A 23,170-nucleotide genomic window follows, 5' to 3' on the forward strand; every position below is an offset into this window, starting at 1 on the left:
TTGGGGATACCCATAATAATGGAGGAGGAGGAGGATTTCAGTGAGGTTTGATGTAGAAGCCCTAGAAATAAAGCTCTTTCCCTGTCTTAGATTTAGAGAATGGATTCTGAAATAAGCTATAATGAGTGACCACTCCATAGGTGTATGTGTATGGATCACTGTAAAAATGCATTCTCGGAAAAGCATTTCCTTCAAAAATTGCATCATTAAGTTACGTTTTACCAACCAAGAAGATCTATTTATTCTTCAGGTTTCTCATATGAAAAGCAGTTTTGCAATAATGCAGATCTAAGAGTGATGCTACAGAATAGCTGTAAGTCTAAGCCCAAATAAAGGGCTGTGCGCTACACTTTGGGCCGCAGCTTGTGCCTCAGTGTGCGCGGCGAGGTGCTCTGGAGCGTTTAAGGGTGAGATCTTGGGCTCTGCTCACTCCTCACATGTGCTCAAACACCCCTCTTTGCAGCATAGCTCGAGCAGGGAAACGGACCCCACGCCCCTCAGGACGGGGCTTTCTCGGCGCGTCCGGGGATGCGCGGCGGCTGAGCTGCCCTCCGCGGTGTCGGCATCGTGCTGCAGAGGCACAGCTCGCCTTTGTTCTTGCTGCAAACTGACCTAGATTTCTGCTTTATTTAACAGGTTTCTCTGTAGTGCAAAGGAGAAGCATCTCGCTTACTTAAACGCATGCCAATGGTCCTGTGGAATGAGCAGCCCTCCCTCCCTCCCTCAGCCTTCCCCCGGTCTAATTAATAAGGTCATCCCACTAAAGGCAAGCTTATAAATAGCTTTCCAAATACTAATGGAATTAGTTCTGGCCCAGACAACTTTTGCAGGGTGACACAGGTTTCAAAGACGGGCTGGTCCTTTGGCACAGACACCCACTTGCCGTGGAAATAATGTTCAAACACTGACTTACACAGTACCTGATGTCACAGCACTCCCACTGCCAGCACTAGCCTTGAAATGGGATTACAGTATTACCTGGTAAGGAAAAGGGGCAGATGTACTACAAGTAAAACAAGTGATTTTAGAGAGATGGGCCTCGTACTAGATTGGATTAGGCTAGATAATGAAATTTCAAATGCTGCTTAAGGCTTTTTTTCTGTCAGTATTTCTGAGAAAAATGTATTTTTCATGACTACAAAGCCACAAGATCTTGTAAGGACAATAAACAATTATCTTACAGCATAATGCAAAGGTACTTGAAGTCAATAGGAATCTTTAGTATGAGAACAATTAATGGGGAACAAGTAATGTAACTGTCAGGTCTCACAAGAGAGAAATGTTTTAGATTTATTTGACTAAAGCCTCTATGAAATGACCTGACCCATTGCATCCCTTTGAGACAACGGGCTGAATTACTAACAGTTTAAAATGTGGTGTGAGAGCTGAAATTTTATACCAAAAACAAAACCTAAATATGTCGCAGAATGTAAGCGCTGATTGTTTAGAAAACTTAAACCAAAATACAGAGAGAAAGCATATTGGGTGCTCACTGATTTCGGGGCTTCAAGTCAATGAGTGAAGCTCCCAAACAAGGGACAGATATGGAAATACAGTTTGATTATCTAGTTGCATGTGACTCGGGAAGTGTAATCACATCTCCAGGAAAACGGTGGAGGAACGTTATTTTGAAGTCACTGGTCTGTGTGCCAGAGAATGGTCTTGCCCTGTGCTGTGTTTGAGGACTAGCATGCTTTTGCAGGGAGTAAAATTACATGCATTTCAAAGCACACATTAAGAAAAACAAGGAAGGTCAATTCTGTTATTTATCCAACTTTTCCAACACAGAAGAATACTGAAAAGATACTTTTTTGTACACTTAAAGTTGTTACGGTTCCGTGGCATACTTGACCCTAGAAGCACAGCTTGTAATACAGCAGTTGTTGCGACTGTTTCTAAAATATTGACATTTTTGCTTTGTTTGATTAGAAAACTTGAGTTCATCTGCATTCGTGCTGTACTGCAAATCTATTCCAATCAGTAACATTTTCTAGTAGGATTACAGTAATGCATTTGTTACAAAGAGAACTTTCTGCCGGAGTGAGAAAATCAAATTCGTCCTTGTTAAATGTTATATATTCAACCTTTCCCTTAGATGAAGAAGTTCACCAAAGGCCAGCCGGTGCTTTGTCTAACCAAGACAAGATTGCGTCTTTGGAGAGCGAGGAGAGAAAAGCACCGCCTCGGCGCCGGCCTTGGCCCAGCTGCACCCAGCCTGAGTCATCGCGTGGATCGAGTCCCCTAATGAGCGCAAAGAACTTGTATTTCAAAAAATATAGAAGTATCCTGCTTTCGGCTATTTCTTCTGTAGTATTTCCCTTGGGAAGCTTTAGTCATAAAGGTGGCAGAACTCAAGGCTTATTTAGAAAGAACAAATGTCAGTTTGTTTTGGCTTTTAATAATTGTACCATTAAAAAAAGAGTGATGATCAGGGATTTTAACCTGGTATTTATACCTGACTGCTATTCCCTGGAATAGCTATCTTCCTCAGACAGACACATGTATATCATTTGAGCTATCAGGCAAATGCAAGTTTGTCAAAAGCCAGTGTAAAGGTAAAATTCACTCAAAAAGAGAGTTTTCTCTGCAAGGCCAGGAGCAAACCCGTGATAAAGCAGACGTACATTTACCTCCTTTCCACAGGCAAAGCAGACCATCTTTAATCCGTGTCTAGGTCATTTCCATGCAGAAACTTTTATCCTCCTTTTTTCTTCCCACCACTGAGATTTCTCTCTGTGGACGTGCGTGCCGTCCATACTCACTCTCTATACCTCATCTTTGGCATCGCGATCAATGAAGTGAAATAGGTTGTTACTTAATGGGTCTGACATAAAAATCCATTTAAGTTAACAGAAAGACTCTCAGCGTTTCCTGTCAGCTTTAAACCTAAAGTGAATAGAGGGAGCGAAATCTAGCCCATCATTTGTCATCCGAGATTGACATCCGAGAAATGATTTCCACGTACCATTTGGTCTACAAAGAGATTTTAAACATATTTAGCGAATGAAACCAATTGATTTCTTGCCAGTGGCTGAACAATTGAATTCTGATTGGAGAGTCTCTCCTTTTCAGATTTTTATGAGAAGGTTGCTTGATTTATATTATTTTTAACGGATTGTATCTTAGCTTACCATGGTACCTAGTGTTATGGATATTGTATTATTCTAACACAGAGAAATAGAAAAATCAAGTATAGGAAATGAAAATCAAGAAGAATGAGAGTTTGTTAAAGAGCAGAGGCGCCCAGCGGGGTCAGGAGACACGGGCTGAGCCGGCTCGCCGGGACTGTTTCACACCGCGATCCCCTTCGCAGGGTTTGCTGACGCTGAGGGACCACCCGGCTTTTCCACTAAGCGTTTTGCTGACAGCTTGTTATTTTTATATACATCTATTTTTTAGGTTCCTTAAATACATTTGGAGATGGAGAGCACAGATCTGTATGGAAAGATGAGTAATTATCTCAGGTCTTCTAGGTTTTGTAAACAGACTTAGCAAAATATGTATCTGTTCTCTCTATCACATGCAAATATTTGCAAATGCAACTCAAAAGCAAATGAGTATGTTCTCGGCTAAACCCCAACAAGCACGAGGCACAGTCCCTACGGTATCTCCCAAACTAAATAATTCTTTGTAGCCTCAGAAAGAGGGAGCGTGGGGTGGGCAGGGACAAGGACGGCCAGGTGGTCACCTGGCTTGTGCGAACCCTGATATGTTGAGATAAGTTTTTCTTCGGTGTGTCTGCAGAAATAACATAGGGCATTCAAAGAGAAGATCCAAACCGTCTTTCGCTCTGTTGTGGTGTGTTAGGTCAAGGAGCCGTGTTTCACAACAGCCCTCCGGCCGGTGGGAAGGGGCAGGTATGTGCCACGGTGGTGGCCAGGCCAAGCTGCTGAGAGCTTATGGGACTTGCCAGAGCCAGTGGCACAGGAGTGTCATGGGGTCTGCTGCCAGGTCATATTTATTTACTGAGCTGGCAAACAGAGTGATTGCAAAATGGATGTTACTGCTATTGGTGACCTTCACGAGACCTTGCTTCCACCACCCAGTTGCCTTTCACCCCACCCTTGCGAGTGTGTTATTAACTGCGTTATCTTTGGTGGAAGGAATACATTTTCAGGATGACCTGGCTGCTTTCAGTGGGTGTAACTTGCCCCTGAAGGATGAGATGAGGAACACAGCTGGCCAGATGTGTGTTCAGACCGAGGGATGGGTCTCGGCTGCACTGTGTGAGCTGCAGTGATTTAACCGAGGTTTGAATTTGTGCTGCTGCCACTCTGACCCGTCGGGTAAAATGCTGAAATGCTTCAAGGAAACAAGGCCTTGTAACCGAGGAGTTTTTAGGTGCCAGCGGGACACCGAGTGGGTAAACAGCAAGCCACAAGGGCACAGGGGCACCTCGAGCTGTTCCAATAACCAGGAGAGCAAATTCCTGTCCTCTGCATCCCTGGGCTCAGATAGCAACATTTACAAGGAAAAGATAAGTTAGCTTAACAAAACCAAGAAATAAGCAGACAGAGAGAAGAGCTGAAATAGATATCTCTGTGTACAGACCATCAGCACTGGCGTTTCTGCCTAGCTAAACCCAGGAGCGGGGCACCTCAGCAGCGCTCACCCTGTCTCTATTGCTCTGCACACCACAACTTTTTTATCTGTAGCTCGTGGACGCAAAATTGCAAGGCCACATTTGGGGAATGGAATCCGAAGCCTTGGATGAAGGCCACGGTTTCAAAATCTGTTTCCTCAGGACCTTTCCTGTGGCTGGGACGCAGCATGGGCGCTGGATCCGAGCCCAGAGTTCCCGCGCTGTGCTGTGACCGTGCCTCCTGGCTGAGCTCACGCCACGCTTTTTCTCTCTGTTTGTTTTTAGCATCATCGATTTTATAAATTACAGGGTGAGATTCAGCCCCAATGGGACAAGGAGGATTGGGGAGGCGTGCTGCTTATCACCGAGATCCCTTATCGCCGAGCTGGCCATGCACGTCTCGCAGCACCCGCAGTGGCACGTGTCCCTGCCCTTGGCCCCCTGCTCTGGCAGCTGTGCCCTGGATTTGCCTTTTATCAACTGTACGTGACTTATTTCAATCAGCCTTGCATTCAACATAAATATGAATGTTGGTTTCTGAACCACTACCAATTTTTTGTAATTTTACTGGAGCCTTGTAATAATATTTTACTCAAATGCTAGTCTTTGGAATTGTACTCAAAAAGCTTTGAAGCTATGAGCAACCTTGTCGCTGGAAAATACTCTGCAGAGTAGGAGCTTCATGGGAAGAAGCAAGGGAACACACAAAAAGGACTGATTTCAAATTAACATTTTTCTAATGCTGTGATTTTTTAAACTAAACTTATGATTTGCACAGGGTAGGTCATGATTTTTATCTCTCTTCATGCCACCAGTGAGTTTCCTTGTGAGGACAGTTTGGGATGGGCAGCTTTGCACTGGTTCTCTCTTAGATGCAGTTTACATTAAGACAGAAAAGGGAATGGGGCATTGGAGGGCAGGAGCGTATTGTCAGACAGTTACTACAGCAGGAGGAATCTGGTTCTGTGTCTTATGACCAGGGCGATATAGAAAGAAAAAAAGAGAAAGTATGCAGAATTTCAGTGAAAATGATAAAAGTTCTCGTGAGAATTTTCTAAAGCACATTTTGATTTTTCAGGGAAAGGCTGAATTCAAATATTTTGACAGTAAAACTGTGTAGGGTTCAAGGGTTCATCTGAAGTAACTTCAACCATTTAACCATTTCAAGAATAGAAGGAGTGAATCTCCTCTGACTACAGATGCCTCTCAGCATGGGACGGATCATACCCTGGAGGATCCCCTCTCTTTCCTCTTATTTGATATTTTACGGACCTAGAAGACTAACCGTTGGATAGCTAATGTTAAATTACACTAATCCCAACCAAACCGAAGTGTACACTATGGCTGCACTCGCATGCTTGCAAGGTAGGATGTTAAAATAAATGGTCCCTGAACTAGGGGGTAAATAGTGCAAGAGCCAGTTAGTGCTGCTCCTAGTCATCAATGCATTGCTGTTTAAAGATAACTGATACTTTAAAATCTCCAGATCATACATATTAAAGGAATGTTTCTTATTTGTTTGAGATTTTATGCTATTGTGCAGACAGCTCCGTAATTAAATACGTGCTTGACTCTTTCTGTCTCCAGTTAAATAGATGTTAATGGGGAAGTTACTAAAAACAACTCCCAGAGATGTTTCTGTACTTAAAGTACAAAAATATCAATATCAAATTACAGTGATAATATATATCTGATATGAAATCACTAAAGGAAATTAAAACTGAAAGTTTTAGGCTCAGGGATGGAATCATCCAAGATACTTTGTCCAAACCATTATTTTTTTTACAATCTTTCTACAGGCTCCAGTGCAGATCTGTGCTCCAACACACAGGGGCTGTTCATAAATATTTTTAAACACAAAAAGCTCTCCACTTACAACTTAAAAGAATTTTACTAGAGTTGAAAAAATTCAGACTATAACATTATGAAGCACCAGGATTAAAGCTGACTCTTAGTCTTTCTGGGTATGTCTAATATAGCACAGTATTTAATGCCATAATCAAACACTATTAGGAAAAATGATGCCCTCGATGGACAGTGTTCACTTTAGGAGCAGTTATTCCATATTTCATTTCCTCTTTACTTTTCAATATGTGGCCAAAGGTTTCATTCAAGCTGGGAGGGAGAGGTCTTACAAGCAGCAGCCTCGATAACCTGATCCTGGGTCCTTTTCAGAGCAGTTGCCATCTAACACATGCACTGAATGTGTGCTGAAATTCCTCCTGTGACATTTTTTGCCTTTGGAAACTGTTTTTTCCCATGGAAAGAAGAATATCTATTCATTCAGCAACCGCAGGAGGGAGGACTGCCTGTAGAAGACCCGGTCTCATTCGGTAACCATCCGTCTGCCTTGGATATGCCATTGCTTGGGTACTCATGGATAGATCCTGCATTCATGGGGGTGCCTACGGATGCTTGTGATAACTAGATAGAGATACCATTGCACTGGTGATCCCAGAGGGACCCTTCTTACACTGCCCAGACCAAAGATCTTCCCCCTCCGGGAAGATTTCCATCGTGGCAGCGTCACTGTTGTAAGACTGTTGCCCGGACCAGGTGCTGCGGAGCGGTTCTGAGCTGCACACTGCGCAGCCTGCAAGGAGAGCAGGTCTGCAACGAAAACTGGATCAAGCCTTTTGCAGTGAGTGAGGGGAACCTTAAATGGAGATGTTGATCATGCTCATCCCTTCGCTGCTAGGGAGCAGAGAACAATATTTATACAGCCACCTTCATAAAGCCAGTTCCCTCAAACCCTCTCCCCCGCTGCAATAAGAAGCTGCCAAAAAGGTTGGCTCTCCATTAAACCTTGCTGCGGGTCATAAACATGCCTGACTCCAAAACTGGTTGCTTTGGCATCACCAAACATGGCACAGCAGGAATGAACCAGCCCTTCTGCTCAGCTGCACGGGCAGGTCCTCAGCTGCCCTCCAGCGCGGTAAGGCCAGGGCGGCTGGCGTGAGCCGAGGCTGCCCTGTTGACTGGTGGGCTGCCCGGCTTTACAGCCAAAATGTTGCTTTTACTGTAAGACGAAACATGAAAACCCAAACCAAACGGGTCAGAGGCTCTGCTTCAGTCACAGTTTACCCACTGTGACAGGGTGGGATGGAGGAGGGATGGAGGAGGGACGGAAGGGTTGGAGGAGGGTTGGAAGAAGAATGGTGAAGGGATGGAAAGGATGGAGGAGGGATGGTGGAGGGATGGAAAGGATGGAGAAGGGATGGAAGTGATGGTGGAAGGTTGGACGAGGGATGGTGGAGAGATGGAAAGGATGGAGGAGGGATGGAGGAGGGATGGAAGGGATGGAGGAGGGATGGAAGGGATGGAAGGGATGGAGGAGGGATGGAAGGGATGGAGGAGGCATGGTGGAGGGTTGAAGGAGGGACAGAGGAGGGATGGAGAACAGCATTACAGAGGCAAGGCTCTGCTCATCAGCACTGCTCCCTTGGCACCAGCCCAGGACAGGGCAGCGCCGTGGGACCCCGCTCCAGGGCCGGGACGGCAGGCAGCGGCTCCGCGTGCCTCCCGGCGATGCTCCGCCGGCTCCCTGCCAGCCTGACCTCGGCCGGCCCCGCTGCGCCAGCTCCGGAGGCCGACTCGGAGCAGCAGCCTTGTCCTCACGGCTTGTTTTGACGGCGGGATAATTAACGTGCCTCGACTCTAGAGCTGTAAAATCCCCGGGGAGACGAGGCATGTCCAGTTTTAACTGCGCCACGGCCAGGTGAGCGTAACGCACTAATCCTGGCCGGGGACGACGGTGCCTGGCTACCTGACGGCACAAGACAGGGCTGTTTCCCCAGTGGGCTTTTGTAGTAGCACAGCTAGTGTATATTAACCACCCCGCTTTGAAAAATAATGCCCGCTTCCCACAGATGCTGTAGGCAGAAACTGCCAGCTAAGCCAGCCCTTTTTCAACACGGTCAAGGGAAATTATATTCACCTTTCTTGGGAAATGACAGTCACTTCCCTTATGCCTTCCTTATACCAAGCTGTGCGTACAGGTGAGGTAGTGAAGTTGTTCGTTTTGTCATCAAAAATGGGCTAAAGCTAGCATGGGCTAAAGCAGTCCTAAAGCAAAGGACTCCTGTGGCTGCTGGAAATTCCTGCCCTGTGGAGAGAAAGCTGGTCGTGGGGCAGAGCCACCGGTGGGACCCCGTCACCGTGGCTTGGGGCCGAAGGGAATCCTTGCGTGTGCACCCACCTCCCTGCCTGCAGCACAGCCGCGCTAGCCTACAGCCGCTCCAGCCAGATTGCAGCCTGGTTTCCTAACAGCCGTCGCCGTGTCCTCTTCCTTGGCTGTCCTTGCAGCTGAGCTGTTCAGCTCGGCTTTGGGACCACTCGCTGTTAGCCCTGCATAAACGCCCTGAAGCAGCAGCGAGGAAAAGCTAACTGATATTTCTCCCGTATTTCAGCGTGGTTTATTTTTTGTTGACCTCGCCCACTATTTGTGCTAATAAACTCGGCAAATATAAATGCGGAGCCAGACTGTTTTGTATGTGTATTTGACATTGATAGAATAAATTACATTTCCTACAGATTCCCAGTGATATCTCGGCTTCTGTTACGTGCTGTGTAACGCAGACATGAGAAGAAAACATTTGCCATTGCAGCCCTTTGCAAACATGGTTCTCTTCCAAGCTATCTGTCTTGCCACTGAATAAATATGCATGCAAGATAGCACGTGCATGCGTGTGTACACGTTACTGCAAAAGGCCATTATCTGCACAACATCCAAACCTATAGAAATTCTAACGTATAGTTTCACACAGCAAATGTTTTCTAAGACTCGGAGCTGCGCTGCACCTTCTCTACAGCCGGGCTCGCACCCCTCCTGCCTACAAGGCAGAAAACCGGAACATTTTGAGGCTTATTGTCAAGAGAAACCACCCAGCTGAGTTTTCAGCGGGGGCTGACGGGCTGCTGCACAGACTGGAGTGGCAGGAGATGGTGCCAGGAGGCTGGTGACAGGAGCGCGGGCTGACACGGGTCATCGTTGCTCTGCTATCGATTTCCCTCTTTCCGTCCAGAGGAACGGCTCTAGCAGTATAAATAATTAACTTGGCATTTTTACAGAGGAGCCCAGGTCCTGATTTTGGATGTAGCGTGGCCTTATTTAAAATCCCTTGCGTATTCCTTGACTGTGGGACATTCGTATCCCAGGAACTGATCTAGACCCAAATTAAAAGCGGAGGAACAGGGTTTGTGGGCCTGGCGTTTCATCAGCGCTGCCGTTGGCTCCGTTTCCCGGCTAGAGCAGGCAGCGGTACCCCTACGAGCCGAGTTCGCCCTCCGAGCTGTGCCCTGGTCCCCAAAACGAGGGATTCACTGATGGAGCAAGTCAGCTCGTCTCCCTGGCGCCCCATCACCACCTGCAACGCCGCAGACCCTTCCAGTAATGAAAGCACTTATCGCGGCAGAAATCCATTTAGAAAACGCGGAGGCCGTTGCTCGCTTTGCAGCTCGACAGCCGGTGGGACGCGGGGCGATGGGCCATTCCCAGGGCGGAGGCGAGGAGGCAATACCGAGCCCGAGTCAGAAACCGGCCGCTCAACCCGCTTGCACAGGACGCAGCACCACAGGCATTTCAGGAGGATAAAAGCCAGCCGAAAAGGGACCATCCTTCCCCTTCATCCCAGCCCTACGCTCCCACCGCTTTTCTTGGCACTGACGCTAACGTTTGTGCAACCATGGGACCGCGGGCTGCAGTGTCTGCAGGAGCCGGGTACAGCCGCCCGCGGCCGTCCCTGGTCCCCAACAGTCCGTCCCTGGCCCGCGGGCACAGCACGATGGCCAGGTAGCGGATCAGAGATGCGGGAACCAGGCAGTCCCGCGGACCTTCCCGTCCGCCCTTGGGGACGCAGGGAAAAAGGAGACTCCCGAAATCGGCATCTCCTGACCTCGCTCCGTTCTCACGTGCCTTTCGTTGCCCTTTAGCGCGGTGGCCTCCATTTGCTTTCACGATGACGTTGCTGGTTTGGACCCAGCTCCTGGAAGCCCTGCAAAGACACGCGTGTGTTGATAAGCGACGGCGGTTTCCTGCCCAGACCGTTGCCAGTTGCTGCAGAAGCGACGGAGAGGTGAGCACAGGCTGAGGCAGCTTGTGCCTGCCAAGGAGCTGCTCTACGTGTTACAACGTACCTCGTGCAAAGTACACAAGGTGTTGCGGCATCCAGCACAGGACCAAGCCAAGAAATAGCTCAGCTGGAGAAGCCACTAAATCAGGAGAGCACAAGCCCATTCAGGCGGGAAAGCACTGTATCTAAAAACATGTCCTGACATATTCACAGGAGGCCAGTAGGTATTTTTGAAGCTGAATTCTCTCGTGTAACTCCCCAGTCCTCCAAGCTCATTAAAATGAAGACACTCTGATTTCCGCAGGGAGCGGCCAAGAGAGAAAGGTCGGGGAAGGACTTCTTTCGAATGTCAATTCTCAAGCTCCGGTGAGAAGAAAAGTGGCACTTTCATTAAGCCGCTGCCAAATGATAATTACTGCATTGCTAAAAGAACGTAGGGTTGTTATTACCTTATATGCAAAAGGTAATGAAAGAAAAGATCTGATGATTTATAGCTCGTGTTCAAGTCTTCCTTCCCCATCGCGTAGGTCTGCCAGAAAGGACATCTCGGGTCAGCAAAAACAAGGCTCTCGTTACCACCAGCTGGCAGAGTTTGGGCAAAGAGCAGCCAGCGCTGCTGTATCAGTACTCTGCACGGAAGGTGTTAGGTGGATTACGTCCGTAGGAAAGTGGTTACAAAGGGGCAAAACTACTCTGAGAGAATGAGGGGTTCTGCCAGATGCTAAAATCTCCAAAAGAAGCTATTTTTATTATTGCACCAGATAGTGCAAGGAAAACATGGGGACCCAGGGAAATCCCTGCCGAAGAGGATACTCAGCCTCGCAGGAGGGATGCTGGTTTTGAGGCCGGAGTTGCTGCTTGCTGCTCTGTGTTTTGTATTTCATGGATAGATGTCAGAGCAAGACAGTGTGATTAGACAAAATATTTTAGTTCTTCCATCCCATCTCAACTTGGACAAAAGCTGTCTGGTCCACGATGAAGCATTCTAACTAAGGAAGAAGAAAAAATGTTGCTTGAAGCCCGTGAAAGGGGAGTAAACGGAAGGAGGAGCAAGGGGCACCAAGCAGGGAGATGAGGCAGATGGTCACGCTGGGGGTGATCAGGGGGCCGTGCCGCCCGGGCGCTTGGCGTGCTCAGAGACGTGACCGCCTCTGCCTCACAGGAGAGCTTTCCTCTAATTGACGTGCTGGTCTGAGGACCATGCTGCCTTTAAAAGTTAATTAGCCGGAGTAATTAGTGGCCATGCTGTTCCGTGAAGGGCGGGTGCAGGGGAACAGCCAGAGAGCTCTCAGACCTGAAACCAGAGACGCAGCAGCCAAGCGGCATCTGGAACCTGCCCCGCAGAGTAAGGGCCAGGCGTTTTTACCCTGATTTTACCCTGAATAACCCCCCACCTGCGGTGGGGTGAGCGAGGGCAGAGTGCAGCCCACGCACCACGCTCACGCCGGAGTCACCGGCAGCAGGATCCGACCCCCTGCTAATCCAAAAAGTGGAAAATGCCCGGGATTTGTGGGGAGATGCAAAGTGCCCGTGGTGAGCTGCCCCTGCGTCCCAGCACGCTGGTTTTGCAAAGACGAGGTTTAGGGTAACGATTGCCTCGGGCAGCTGACTGTCTGAACGCCTGCGTTATCCCCCGAGCTTCTGCGGGGACAGGGAAAGCCAAGGAGAGGGGAAATACGAGAGTCGGGCTAGGGTGACTCGGTGCTGCATTCCAGATACCGTAATGCAGGATTAAAATAGACACAACTACACATTAATACAGCAACCTATAATTATGTGCACAAGGGCTCATGTTTCTGTGTGCAGGTGCATGCATGTAGAATACATTAATTACAAGTATAGCAACCAAAGAAGCTATTGTAGTGGCTTTTTTTCCCCTATATTACCTTTTGTTAGGAAACACGCAGCACGATTGCTTCACATTTTTAAATCTTTAGCAACGTTGCCTTCAAAGAGAAGTCACCGAGTGCCCCGTGTGTCCTGTCACCGCCCCGGCCGCGGGACGCCGTCACCACGTCGCTCTGCAGGGCCACGGAGGGGGACAGGCCCCGCACGCAAGGGTCCCCAAGCGCTCGGGCTGAGGACACAAACGGCCCGTGGAGCTGGGCCCTGGGGCTTTTCCCAGCTTTTCGAGCAGTCTCTGCCCTCTTCAAGCCGAGCCCCGTTGCCTGCAGGCAGCTTATTCTGTGCAAAAGGGACGGACGCGGTCTGGCGAGCAGCAGTTCACCCGTTAAGGCAGAAAAGCTGATATCCTGCAAAAGCAGGGCTAGCACCACGCTGGGAGCGTCATGAAGTGCCACCACGACTCAGGCATGCACCTCAGGAGACACCATCCCCTCCTGGCCCTACTCGGGGCGTAAATTACTGCAATGTCACAAGAAGTCCAGCTGGCTTCTGCTCCAGCACGGCCTTGCCGCGGGTGCGGTGACCACCGACGCTCGGCTTCCTTGCCATCCATTTGCACAGGGTGGGAAGCAAACGGATGAAGCGGGGGTACTCTGCATCACAAACGAGTATTGCTGTACACCCGCCTGGAAAACAGGCAAAAAACTGGAATTTCAACATTCAAGCTATGACCCTTTGGACCAGTTACAGTCCAAGCAGCAGCGAGGCTGCTAAGGGCAGAAGCTGAGGTGCTTCGCCCTGGTGCAATGAGGCACAAGCTGCCCTCGAGTCACCTTCCTTCATCCTTTTCATCCCATAAATGTACCTCGACTTCTGTTCCAAAAAACTGGAGACGACCTGGCTTCTGCAACTCCTGCTCGTTGCTCCTGGTTATCCCGCCGCTTCCCAGCGAGCAGAGGGAGGACGAGGGCGGCCGCGAGGCACCACCTCCCCGGCAGCTGCTCAACTCAAGCGACATAGGAAGCGGAGGCCCCACACCGTGCGGAGACCCTGCACCGCGACGGCGCTTTGAAGCTCGGCCCCGCAGGACCTGCTCTGGGGACCCGCGGGGGGAAGCTGCGAGAGGCAAGTTCAGCCCCTCCAGGGCTCGAGCTGTTCTTGTCCTCTGGCTGCAAAACACAGCTGCTCGCGCTGGACGCGGGGGTCCTTTCTTCCACTACAGGCGAACATTGAAGACCAGACAGTGAGATAAAACCACATGTTCCCTTTAGCAGATGAAGCAGGCAACGCGTCTTCCTTTTGCGAAGGGGAAGAGCTGCGAGTCCGGCTGCAGAAGCATTTCCCATCAAATGCTTGCGATAAAATCTTGCATCCTCCTAATGGCAGTTTAACCGTTACCCTACGAAGCAGCTGGGCTTTTGCAATGTCGAGCGTACAAAAAACGAGATGAGGGAACCCCAAGGCTTTGCGATGTTGCAAAGCAGGTGGAACAAAATTAGTAGGAGAGAAAGAAGGATCCTTTATCCCTCAAAGGATACAGAGATAATAATAGAATATTAGAAGGGGTTTAGCAAAAGGACCATGCCAAGGCAGTTGCAAAAACACGCAGTACTTGACAATGGCAATCCATAATTTTTCTTCCAGTTATGGTTTAAATTCCCCACTCCTCCAACGAGTTCTCCGACCTCTATCACAATAAATCGGTCAAAACCTTGAGCCTCCCAAGGAACTCTTGAAAGCTGGCTCGTTTCGTAACCAAGTGTGCGGTGTTAACACTTCACAATTATTTTTTCCTTGCCAGAACGAGTTAAGGTAGGAGCCTCTGCCTTGGGTTTGAATTTCCTGGCTTTCCCCCGCCTGCGTCACGACGTAATTCTTTCCAGCTAGCCTTTCCTCAGATGTCCAGAGCTCGCGGCGGGAGCCCGGCCAGCTCTCCTTCCCAAAGCAAACACGAGCCCTCTCCGTGCCAAAGATTTGCCGTCTATTCAGCACCCCAGGGACAAAACACTTGGCTTCACAAGCATTGCTCCGCTTTTCAGTTCCGCAGATGCGTATAAATAAAAATGCAACTTTTAGAGAGCCTTGTTTGCACTAGAAAAGACTTGATGGCATGTCCCTACAAGCTGCCTCTCTACATCAACTGTAAATAGAGCTTTAATTGATTAAAGTGGTTCTTTGCCAGGTTAGTACACATGCTTGCAGTATGCAAAATAAGGCTTACTGTCAGAGGCACTTTTTCCTGGTATAGTTGCATCTACGTTGGAGCTTTTGCCAGTATAAAATCACCCTCTTAAGTGACACTATTAAACCACCGTGGTTCCGGTGTAAACTGGCTCTAAAACTATTGCCTTGAAAAATAATAAAATACGACTCCCGTCCCAGTTCGGAAGCTTTTCTTTCTCTCCAGGGTCCACATCCTACCAGCTCCCGTAACCTGACCCAGGTTTTGCCCGGAGGGTTGGGAATTGCAGTGCTGTTGCTGACTGACAAGGAATGATTCAACGGAAATATCGCCACGAGCCCCATAGCAAGCAAAGCACACCGCTGCGCTGCCCCGCGCAGGGGACCGGCCGAAATTCAGAGAGACCTTTCCTCCGCTCCCCTAAGGAAGGCATCCTTCAGCCTCGGGACAGGTGAAGAGCGTGTGTCCTCCAGCAAGCCGAGGCTGAGGCCATCTCCAGTAAATTGTGCTAGCTTCTTCTGCGCCCACTTCTCACCCCATCTTCTCCACTCATCGAGGCAGGAGACCTCGTTATGCCTTTCGTCATTAGCAAAGGATGGACAGTTGGTGCAGGAGGGTGCAGAGTACTCGGGGTCCTCCTGCCTTCCCTGGAGGCTGGACCCAACCTCGCACCGATTAAGAAAGATCTGCTGGTGGGGTGGAGGCTCTTACCACTATTCCTCAATACTTTGCTACTTCTTGAGTCAACCAAAACAAAATGCTTCTTCATGCACAATTCTCCCTTTTGGAAGATGACGAGAAAATGAATATGTGACTTATGTCGAGACCTTGCTCAGTACGCTGCTGCAGGGGAGGCGCGTGTAGAGAACAGAAAAGAAACCGCCTGCAATAAACACCATTCGTATTCTTCCACTGAGCACAGACTGGTTTTCACTGGGTAGATTTGATTTATGAATGCCCAGATCCCAGCTACAAATTCAACGCAACTCATTAGTCCTTCAGAGCTTCAGGGGCTCTGTTGTGTCGCGTGAAGACGACATACGTGGAAGGACGTGCCAGACTCCTGCCTCCCCTCCCCTTTCCTGCGGGGCTAAGGCCCAGAAGCAGCCTGAATTTGTGTATTTCTTTACTTTAAAAAAAGTAATTTGGGTAAAAAAGCACATGAAAACATGTTACCTAATAAAATTATATGAAAACAGTGGTAATGATTTAGGTAATGTCATTAATAGAAACGTAGGCGGATGCTTAGCCCGTGTTCTTTGCTCACTTGAAGCTCCCGCTGAAGTCAATAGCGGTAAGTTCGGTGTATTTTGGGGATAACCGACAACGATACTGCTGGGCCCTAAAGCTTCAGTACCGAAGGGGTGTGAAGGGTGGGTGCTTAAGCGGTGTGTCCTCATCTCATGTGCACTCAGGAGCAGACGCAAACATATAATCAGAGGAACCCATACTTAACGATACCTCCTAACACCACCGTGGCACCGCCCATGAAAGGATCTCAAATTCCTTCTTACACATTAGTTAATCAGTCCAACACCCCAAGTTACATAATACTTATTACCGCCATTAATAGGTGGAGAAACGAGGGCACGGTTTCCTTGCCCGCACGGACGGGGAACAGGCTGGCCCGTCGGCGGCCGGGGCTGGGTGGTCGGTACGGGGTTCAGACGCCTCACGACAAGTATCTGCCTCCGAAAGCTGCACCCACCCTGCCACGTTAGGATGGAAACGCCGCTTGGAAAGGTTAATGCCAAACAGCGACATTATTAGAGAGGGAAACTAGGAAACAGCGTCTCCAAGGAGACCAGCGCACGCGAGAAAGAGCAAGTGAGGAGCCAAAAAAAGATGTCAGAATAGGAAGCCGGAGATGGCAGCGAGTCTGATTTCCCCATTTTTGACACCTCTGGTATGATTTTCACTCATTAAGGTTTCACTCTTCGACATGTCTTTCAGCCGAGAATGTCAGAGCCATTTGCAAACAATTAAATTAGCTTTCTGTCGCTCAAGTGACAGGGCCCAAATCTCTACCGTAGGGTCTCTGCAGCCGCTCCAGGCTGCTCCTGCACGTCCCCCGCCTTCGGCACCTTCCTCCTGGTGTGTCCTGAAATGCACCTATTTTGGGTACAAGTGCGGCACACCCACATTTGCTTTCAGCACCCAAGGCCAACGCTCCAGTGCGGATATAACACAAGTAGTCAGAATTTTGGGCAAGTCAAAAAGAAGAGCAGAAGACGCAAATTAATGCTTTGCCTTATAAAAAGTAAAAGATAGCTTATGAGACTCCAGCTTGCAGTTTCAGCTTACCTCGAAGAGGGTGCACCGAGCAGTAAGGTCCCCGAAAGCATGACTGGGAGAACAGTATTGCTCATTAAACACCCAACACCACCTCTGACGCCTCTTGGCATTCCCACCGAAGTGCCAAGATTATGCAAGCTGAATAGCTGAAATCGCATGGTGACGTGGTTCTCGGCAGCAGAAACAGGTTTTAATCTCTTCTTACAGCCCAGGGGCTTGCCTTGGACATACCGTTACTGCGCTGCTATACTTGGCGCCGTCACAGCGTGAGCATTTGCACTGTAAGAACAATGTGCTAATAAAAAAAAAAATGAGACAATTTATCCCTTTTCAGATTCAAAAGGCTCATTGCATGGCAAGGAATGCTCCTCTGCGAATATGGGTTAGTCTGTCTGGACTAATCCTCTATTCATATGGAGTGGCTTATTAGGGATTTTAAAAAATCTGAAGGCTTAGACAGTATATTTACAGTGGACTGGGCTCACACTAAAGATGTATTTTCTTTAAACAGTGAATTTAATGATGCATCTGATTTGAATTAATGCTGGAGAAATCTAGAAATCTGTTGTTTTTTTAAACTTTTTTCTGCGGAAACCCTTTAATGAAGGCTTTGCAGAGCACAGTAACGTGTAACTTTAAAAGGGCACTAAAGCCAACTGAAAAAGAGCCAGCGCATGCTGAATTCCTGCTTCCTCCAGAAGAGCAATAAATCCTCCCACCACCAGCCAGGTCCCTGCAACCCACAGAGCTGCAGCGAGGAACGAGCGTAGCTCATGGAAAACAAGGGCTTTAGAGGCTCTTCCAGGTCCACGGCTTCCACAGATTTACAGCGGCACCTTCATCGACTGCTCTGCTCCACTCGCTTCGGCAATTTGTTGCTGTCGGAGGATGTTTTGCCTTGTTTTGTTGGAACCTACTGAGGTTGGTTCACAGGGGGAAGCTCTGGTGTAGCCCCCATGGGCCATTCGAGCAAAAACCCCGTTATGAACGCACAAACGTCTAACAGGAGAGAGAAACCTCAGTGCAGAGGGCAGAGAAGCAGAGAAAATTAACGTGGGTAGGAGACACGAGGAGACGCGTGACGGGTCCATGGCGAGTTGCCTGAGGATGCCCCGGACTGGGGATGCAGCACGTTTCCTAAAACTCGCCCAGCCAGCCAGCCCCCTCCAGCTCATCCTGATTCTGAATATATGTTGAACAACATAATTTTTATCAACATCTTATTGATTTGCAAATGGCATGTTCTTCGAAACAGTATTTCTGTGCTAGACATCCAGACCTTAGACCACTGTATCTCATCCACCAGGCAAAACCCGTCTACACAGGCACGGTTATGATCAAGCAAGGCGCAAATCCACCATCAATGATGGAGAAGCTTCACAGCAAGCTCACAAAGAGCCACGTGAGCGTGACTTCACGGTCGCTGCAGGTGTCACAACACGATGTGGCACCAGCGTGGATGTTGCGCGAGGAGCGACGTCGCCATCCTCCCTGCGGAGGCACAGCAGCCTCTCCGGACCCCGGCGCGGCCCCGTTGGGTAGGGCCCTCAGCAACGCCTGCCTTCCAGACTCTTTCTGTACCGTGCGGATGCCAGCAAGGGGTATGAGCTTTAAACAGCACCGTTTAGATCACAGAGCTATGGGGATGTTCGTACCAGTTCTGCGGTGCGGATGCAAAGGACGGGCTGAGGCCAGCTCGCAGCGTTACGTGCTGCTGCGCGAGCCCGGGAGATGCCCGTGTGCATGCACTCGGTATCGTCCGAACGTGGGCAAAGCTTTAAGAAAAGGAGTTTATTTCCATTGCAAAGGCAAAGTGCTGGTGCACTTTACTTCATCATCTCCCGCACAGGGGATTTTCCTCCTATCAGGAGGGAAACGTCATAGCTGCTTTCAGCTCCACGTTTCAGGGCAGAGTCCACAAGCTGTGTCACCACCGATAGGTTCCTGGAGAACCGAGCGTGGCTCCCGCGCAAGCGCCGCACCACCCGCAGCCCCCGGCCACGGTGGCCAGCGCCGCGGCCCCACCGCCTCGCGGGAAACCCTGCCCACGCCGAGCCCGACCGTTCTGCCCTTCGCTTCGGAGAAGCCAAGAGCTTTTGCAGCAGTTGATACACACATGAAGTTTGCAACTAGGGGAAACCATGCATCGGGAGGATTTCTGCTGTCTGTAAATATTTGTTAACAGCCCCTCTGCCTCTGTGCGTATAATTACTTACATAAACAAACAAGGTGGCAAAGACACAGTGGATGTGCCAAAGTACCATCAACTGCTTGTGTGACCTTTACAGAAGAGCTACGGCGCTTTTGTGCTGGCACCGTGGCATTTTATTCAGCATCTCAGCATCAGGGCAGAAATGAGCTGCGATCACACTTTGTGATGTTTTTGATCTCTTTTTAGTCCCCCCCCCCAGCTCTTTTCAGCAAAGATGATTATTTTATCTGTTCCCTAGCGCCGAGGAGCCCTTATCGCTGCGGACGCCCCTAGCATGCCGGGTGAGGTATGAGCGTACAACAGAAAGCTTTAAAGAGCTTACAAGCTAGAGATAAGGCAGGCTGGAGAGCACAAGGAGAGAGAGATTGGCCTCCAGGGGCGACAGTGGCCACAACGTACCGGCAGCTTAACCACTGTCAGGCCTTACCAAAAGCAGCTAGAACTTGCTGTTAATTAATTGCACTTTTTCAGTGCTAAACGAACAAAAACGAGACATTCAGCATAGTTATTGCAGTATATCTGACGGAGGGACATGTCACCAGCTCCCGATCTCTCGGCAGTTTCGTTCTCGCAGCCCCAGCTCTCGGGAGCTTACCTTCCACGTTTTGGCTTCCTTCCAGAAAAAGGCGCATCCGTAACCGGCGGGGATGCACACGGCAGCTTGGGAACAGCACCTCGGTTCACCCCGACCGATTTAGAAACCAAAACAAAAACAAGAAGCATTCTGCCTGCGTTTTCCTTTAAACAGAGGCAGGTAAAGAGACAGCAAATATCTCCCCGTCTTGCAGCCAGCGCCAGATCTCTGCAGCCCGACTGATGGATCGGCACGTCTGGGGCTGTAACGGCAGCTACTGTACGGTTTGGGTACAAACCCTGCAATCTAGCAGGCAGTTCTGTCAGCTGTGGTTCACGTTCACCACAGTTTACTTCTCTGGAAACCTGTCCTGAAGGTGTCGGGGACCCCCGCCTCCAGGGAGTCACCTGTCACGACAAGCGATAAACCTCGCCCGGGGCCTGCCAGGGCTTTCCACGGGACTCTGCAGGTATTTGAGCATGAAGGAGATATACAGTTTCCTAAGGGACAGGGAGCTGCAGACGTATGGGTCCGGCCCCGCTTACCTTCGTGACCTGTCGCCACCTCCACCAGCGGAGAAGCCCACGCGCGGTACCCAAGGCCGTCGGTCTGCAGGCACCCATGACCCTCGGGCTGGGGAAGGCAGACCGCAGATTTTTTGCCCCACCACAGGCACGTTTGGGTGGGACGAACTGATTGAAGCCACAAATACCCCGTAGCTGGAGCACAGACATGTCCAAGGCGGTCTGAACGAGCAGCCTGGTCACCAGCCCGTCCCTCGGGATGGCAGCATCGCGCCCAGCTTTGCCAGCATGCGCGTCGTGCTGGGTGGCATTCCTTGGGCCACGGGGCCCCTCGGCGTGGCAGGGCGCTCCGAAATGCCACGATCGAGCTCTGCCGGCTGCAAACGAGTGCAGAGGCGGGCTTGGTGCTACCCGCGCCAACGCGCCGCGGAAAGCATTAAATTGTGACGGGAGCAGCAGCTGGCCTCTCAGAAAGTCGCTGTTTCTATCCTTTTAAAACCCTTAGGCATTGCTTTTCTCACCGGAGAGAAAAAGGGTCTCCCGAGGCCGCCTGGGCTGCGCCGGCACGGATGCAGCATGGATGCAGCATGGATGCAGCGCGGATGCAGCGCGGCTCAGCCTGCCGGGGCGGCTGCTCCAGCACCGCCACGTCCCTGCCGAAAGGCCGATGCCAAAGCCGCAGGTCCACAAAAGGCCTTTTCCAGCCCCGGAGCCGGGTGCGGAACGACCCCCCGGGCGACGGCACCCTTACCTGGCGAGTGCGTTGTGCTTCTGCGGGCCGGGCGCGAGCATAGCGGCGAGCGGCGGCAGCTCGGAGGCAGGGCCCCTCACACGGCCGTAGTCCTTTTGCCCGGCAGGTCGGCGGGGTTGCCATAGGCGGAGACGAGCCCCTTGGCCCAGCGGGTGCCGGGGGGGCCCTGCTGCATCACCACGAGCCGGATGGGGGGCTGCGGGTCCGCGGGGGGCTCGGGAGCGCACTCCTTGCTGGGATCCTTCCCCCTGCAGTCATAGAGCACGCAGGAGATCAGGAAAACCAGCAGCAAAATGACGTAGCTCGCCACCAGAATGATGAGATTCAGGGTAACGGGGTCAATCTCCAAGTAAAACTCCATCTGATCCCATACCACCACCCGCAAACCCGGAGAACGAAGTTTCATGCGCGCGAGTGAGCGGCTGCTAACTGGGCAGAATAGATGTATTGGCTTTGCGGTAAAAATACCCTAATCCTCCGGTCTCCTGCAGCAATGGATTTCCCCGAACTGGATGATTAAAGCAGCTCAGTTTAATAACTTAAGCTCCTTCTTCTAATGCCGCGTTGCCTGCAGCGGCAGAAGCTACGTTTGGATGCTTCCCTGCCAGCTACAACCCCCTCGCTCCGGGGTCTCTCCTTCCCCGGATGGCAGGTCCCAAGGGCGGGTTTCCTCAAGGGACATTTTGCTTTTTCCCCTTCTGCAGGGGGGTTTGGGCTCTGGATGGAGCCACCAGGACTGCAGGAAGCAGACCGTCACCTGTGTAAGCAGTAAACGAACACGGAGATAAGTTAGGGAGAAAGCCACTCGCAAGGCACATTTTCTCGGGGTACAGCGAGCCCGATTCCCGTTTCAGCTAAGGTCTCTCTGCGCTGCCCCGGTGCTATAAAAGGTGCTTTTAAGTGGATTACAAGCTATTGTTACCCACTCCACATTGACGTTACTGGGACACATCACAGCCTGCCCAGCGGTGCTCGTGCAGACAGCGGAGCCGAAGGAGCCGGGTGCCCGCGGCCCCAGCACGGCTGGTTTCTCGTCCCTGGGTGGACTTGCTGCTGGCCAAAGCAAGCTCAGGTTCACGATGTAGCTCGCCTCTGCCCGAGCGCTGGGTTGCCTGGCCACCAAACCTGCCAGAACTGGTGTCCAAGACGTCACCTCGCTGATGGGGGACAACGTGCAGCCGGCACGCACGGAGCTTGCTGGTCTCCTTGGAAAGCCACGCCAGGAAGGCTTCTCCTCCTCCTCCTCCCAAGCAGCGCGTCGGCGTCCCAGCCAGCCGCGGGACCGAAGGCCAAGCCCGACGGCTCAGTCAGCGTTACGGCCGGCAGGGCTTTGGGACGGGATTAGGCTGGCCCAGCTCTCGGTGGTGCCCGAGCAGGGGAGAAGGGCTTTGCGGGGCAGCGAGGAGCCGACCCAGCGCCTCTAAGCCATGAGCGAGAAATACGTCACGGGGCCAGGCCGGGCCGGGGGAGCAGAGCTCGGCAGGTCAGGCTGGCGCCTTTTCTGCCCTCCCGCCGCCTTAGCTGCTCAAAGGGATTGGGGTCACGAAGAAAGAATCCCAAATTCAACATTAGCCGCGAGGAGGGAAGCCCACGGCGGGGACAACACACCCTCACGTCACCTTTCCGTCACGCGTCCCGGGCCGCGTTTGAAGTAGTTCTCTCTTTGACATAATTCAGACCAAGGCTGTGATTTTTCAGGACTGGCTAAGCCTTTCGAGCAGGCAGTTCCCCTCCAAAGCAGCGGCAGTTGCAGCTGGGATTTGATTGCACGGCTAGCCGGGAAACTCCAAAGTCCCTGTGAAATGACTTGGAAGCAACCATAAATCCTACTGCCTTTCAGAAGCCCTTGTGAAGTTACATCCAGACTTTGCTATGCAAAAAATCAGTGCCAAAATCATAAATTCAAACTATTTCACACATTTGGAGAAATCTGTGGTAGGATATTGATTATACTTAGGGGATTTTAAAATTAGTTAAAGCCATTTAGAGTAGTCTTCAAATAGCAGCCTAGAGTCTGAAAACCGAGCACTGCACTCACAAGGGAAAGTCTATGGGATTTTTCTCTCTCTTTTTTTGTTTTGTTTGTCAGTAAGTTTTCCAAAATATAAGTTATCTCCTCTAAAGTCCTCCACAC

The 23,170-nt window shown here is 50.5% G+C and overlaps 1 long non-coding RNA gene across 1 annotated transcript; it reads right to left on the bottom strand.

The window, feature by feature from the left end:
• Positions 1-9,064: 9,064 nt before the first annotated feature.
• On the bottom strand, positions 9,065-14,511 carry LOC135330263 (uncharacterized). Its single transcript, XR_010392161.1, has 2 exons — positions 12,540-14,511; positions 9,065-10,575 (listed from the first exon to the last, which is right to left on the bottom strand). It is a non-coding gene; the product is annotated as an uncharacterized LOC135330263 (long non-coding RNA).
• Positions 14,512-23,170: the final 8,659 nt, after the last annotated feature.

The sequence above is a fragment of the Dromaius novaehollandiae genome, chromosome 18 (genome assembly GCF_036370855.1).
Source record: "Dromaius novaehollandiae isolate bDroNov1 chromosome 18, bDroNov1.hap1, whole genome shotgun sequence".
NCBI lineage: Eukaryota > Metazoa > Chordata > Aves > Casuariiformes > Dromaiidae > Dromaius > Dromaius novaehollandiae.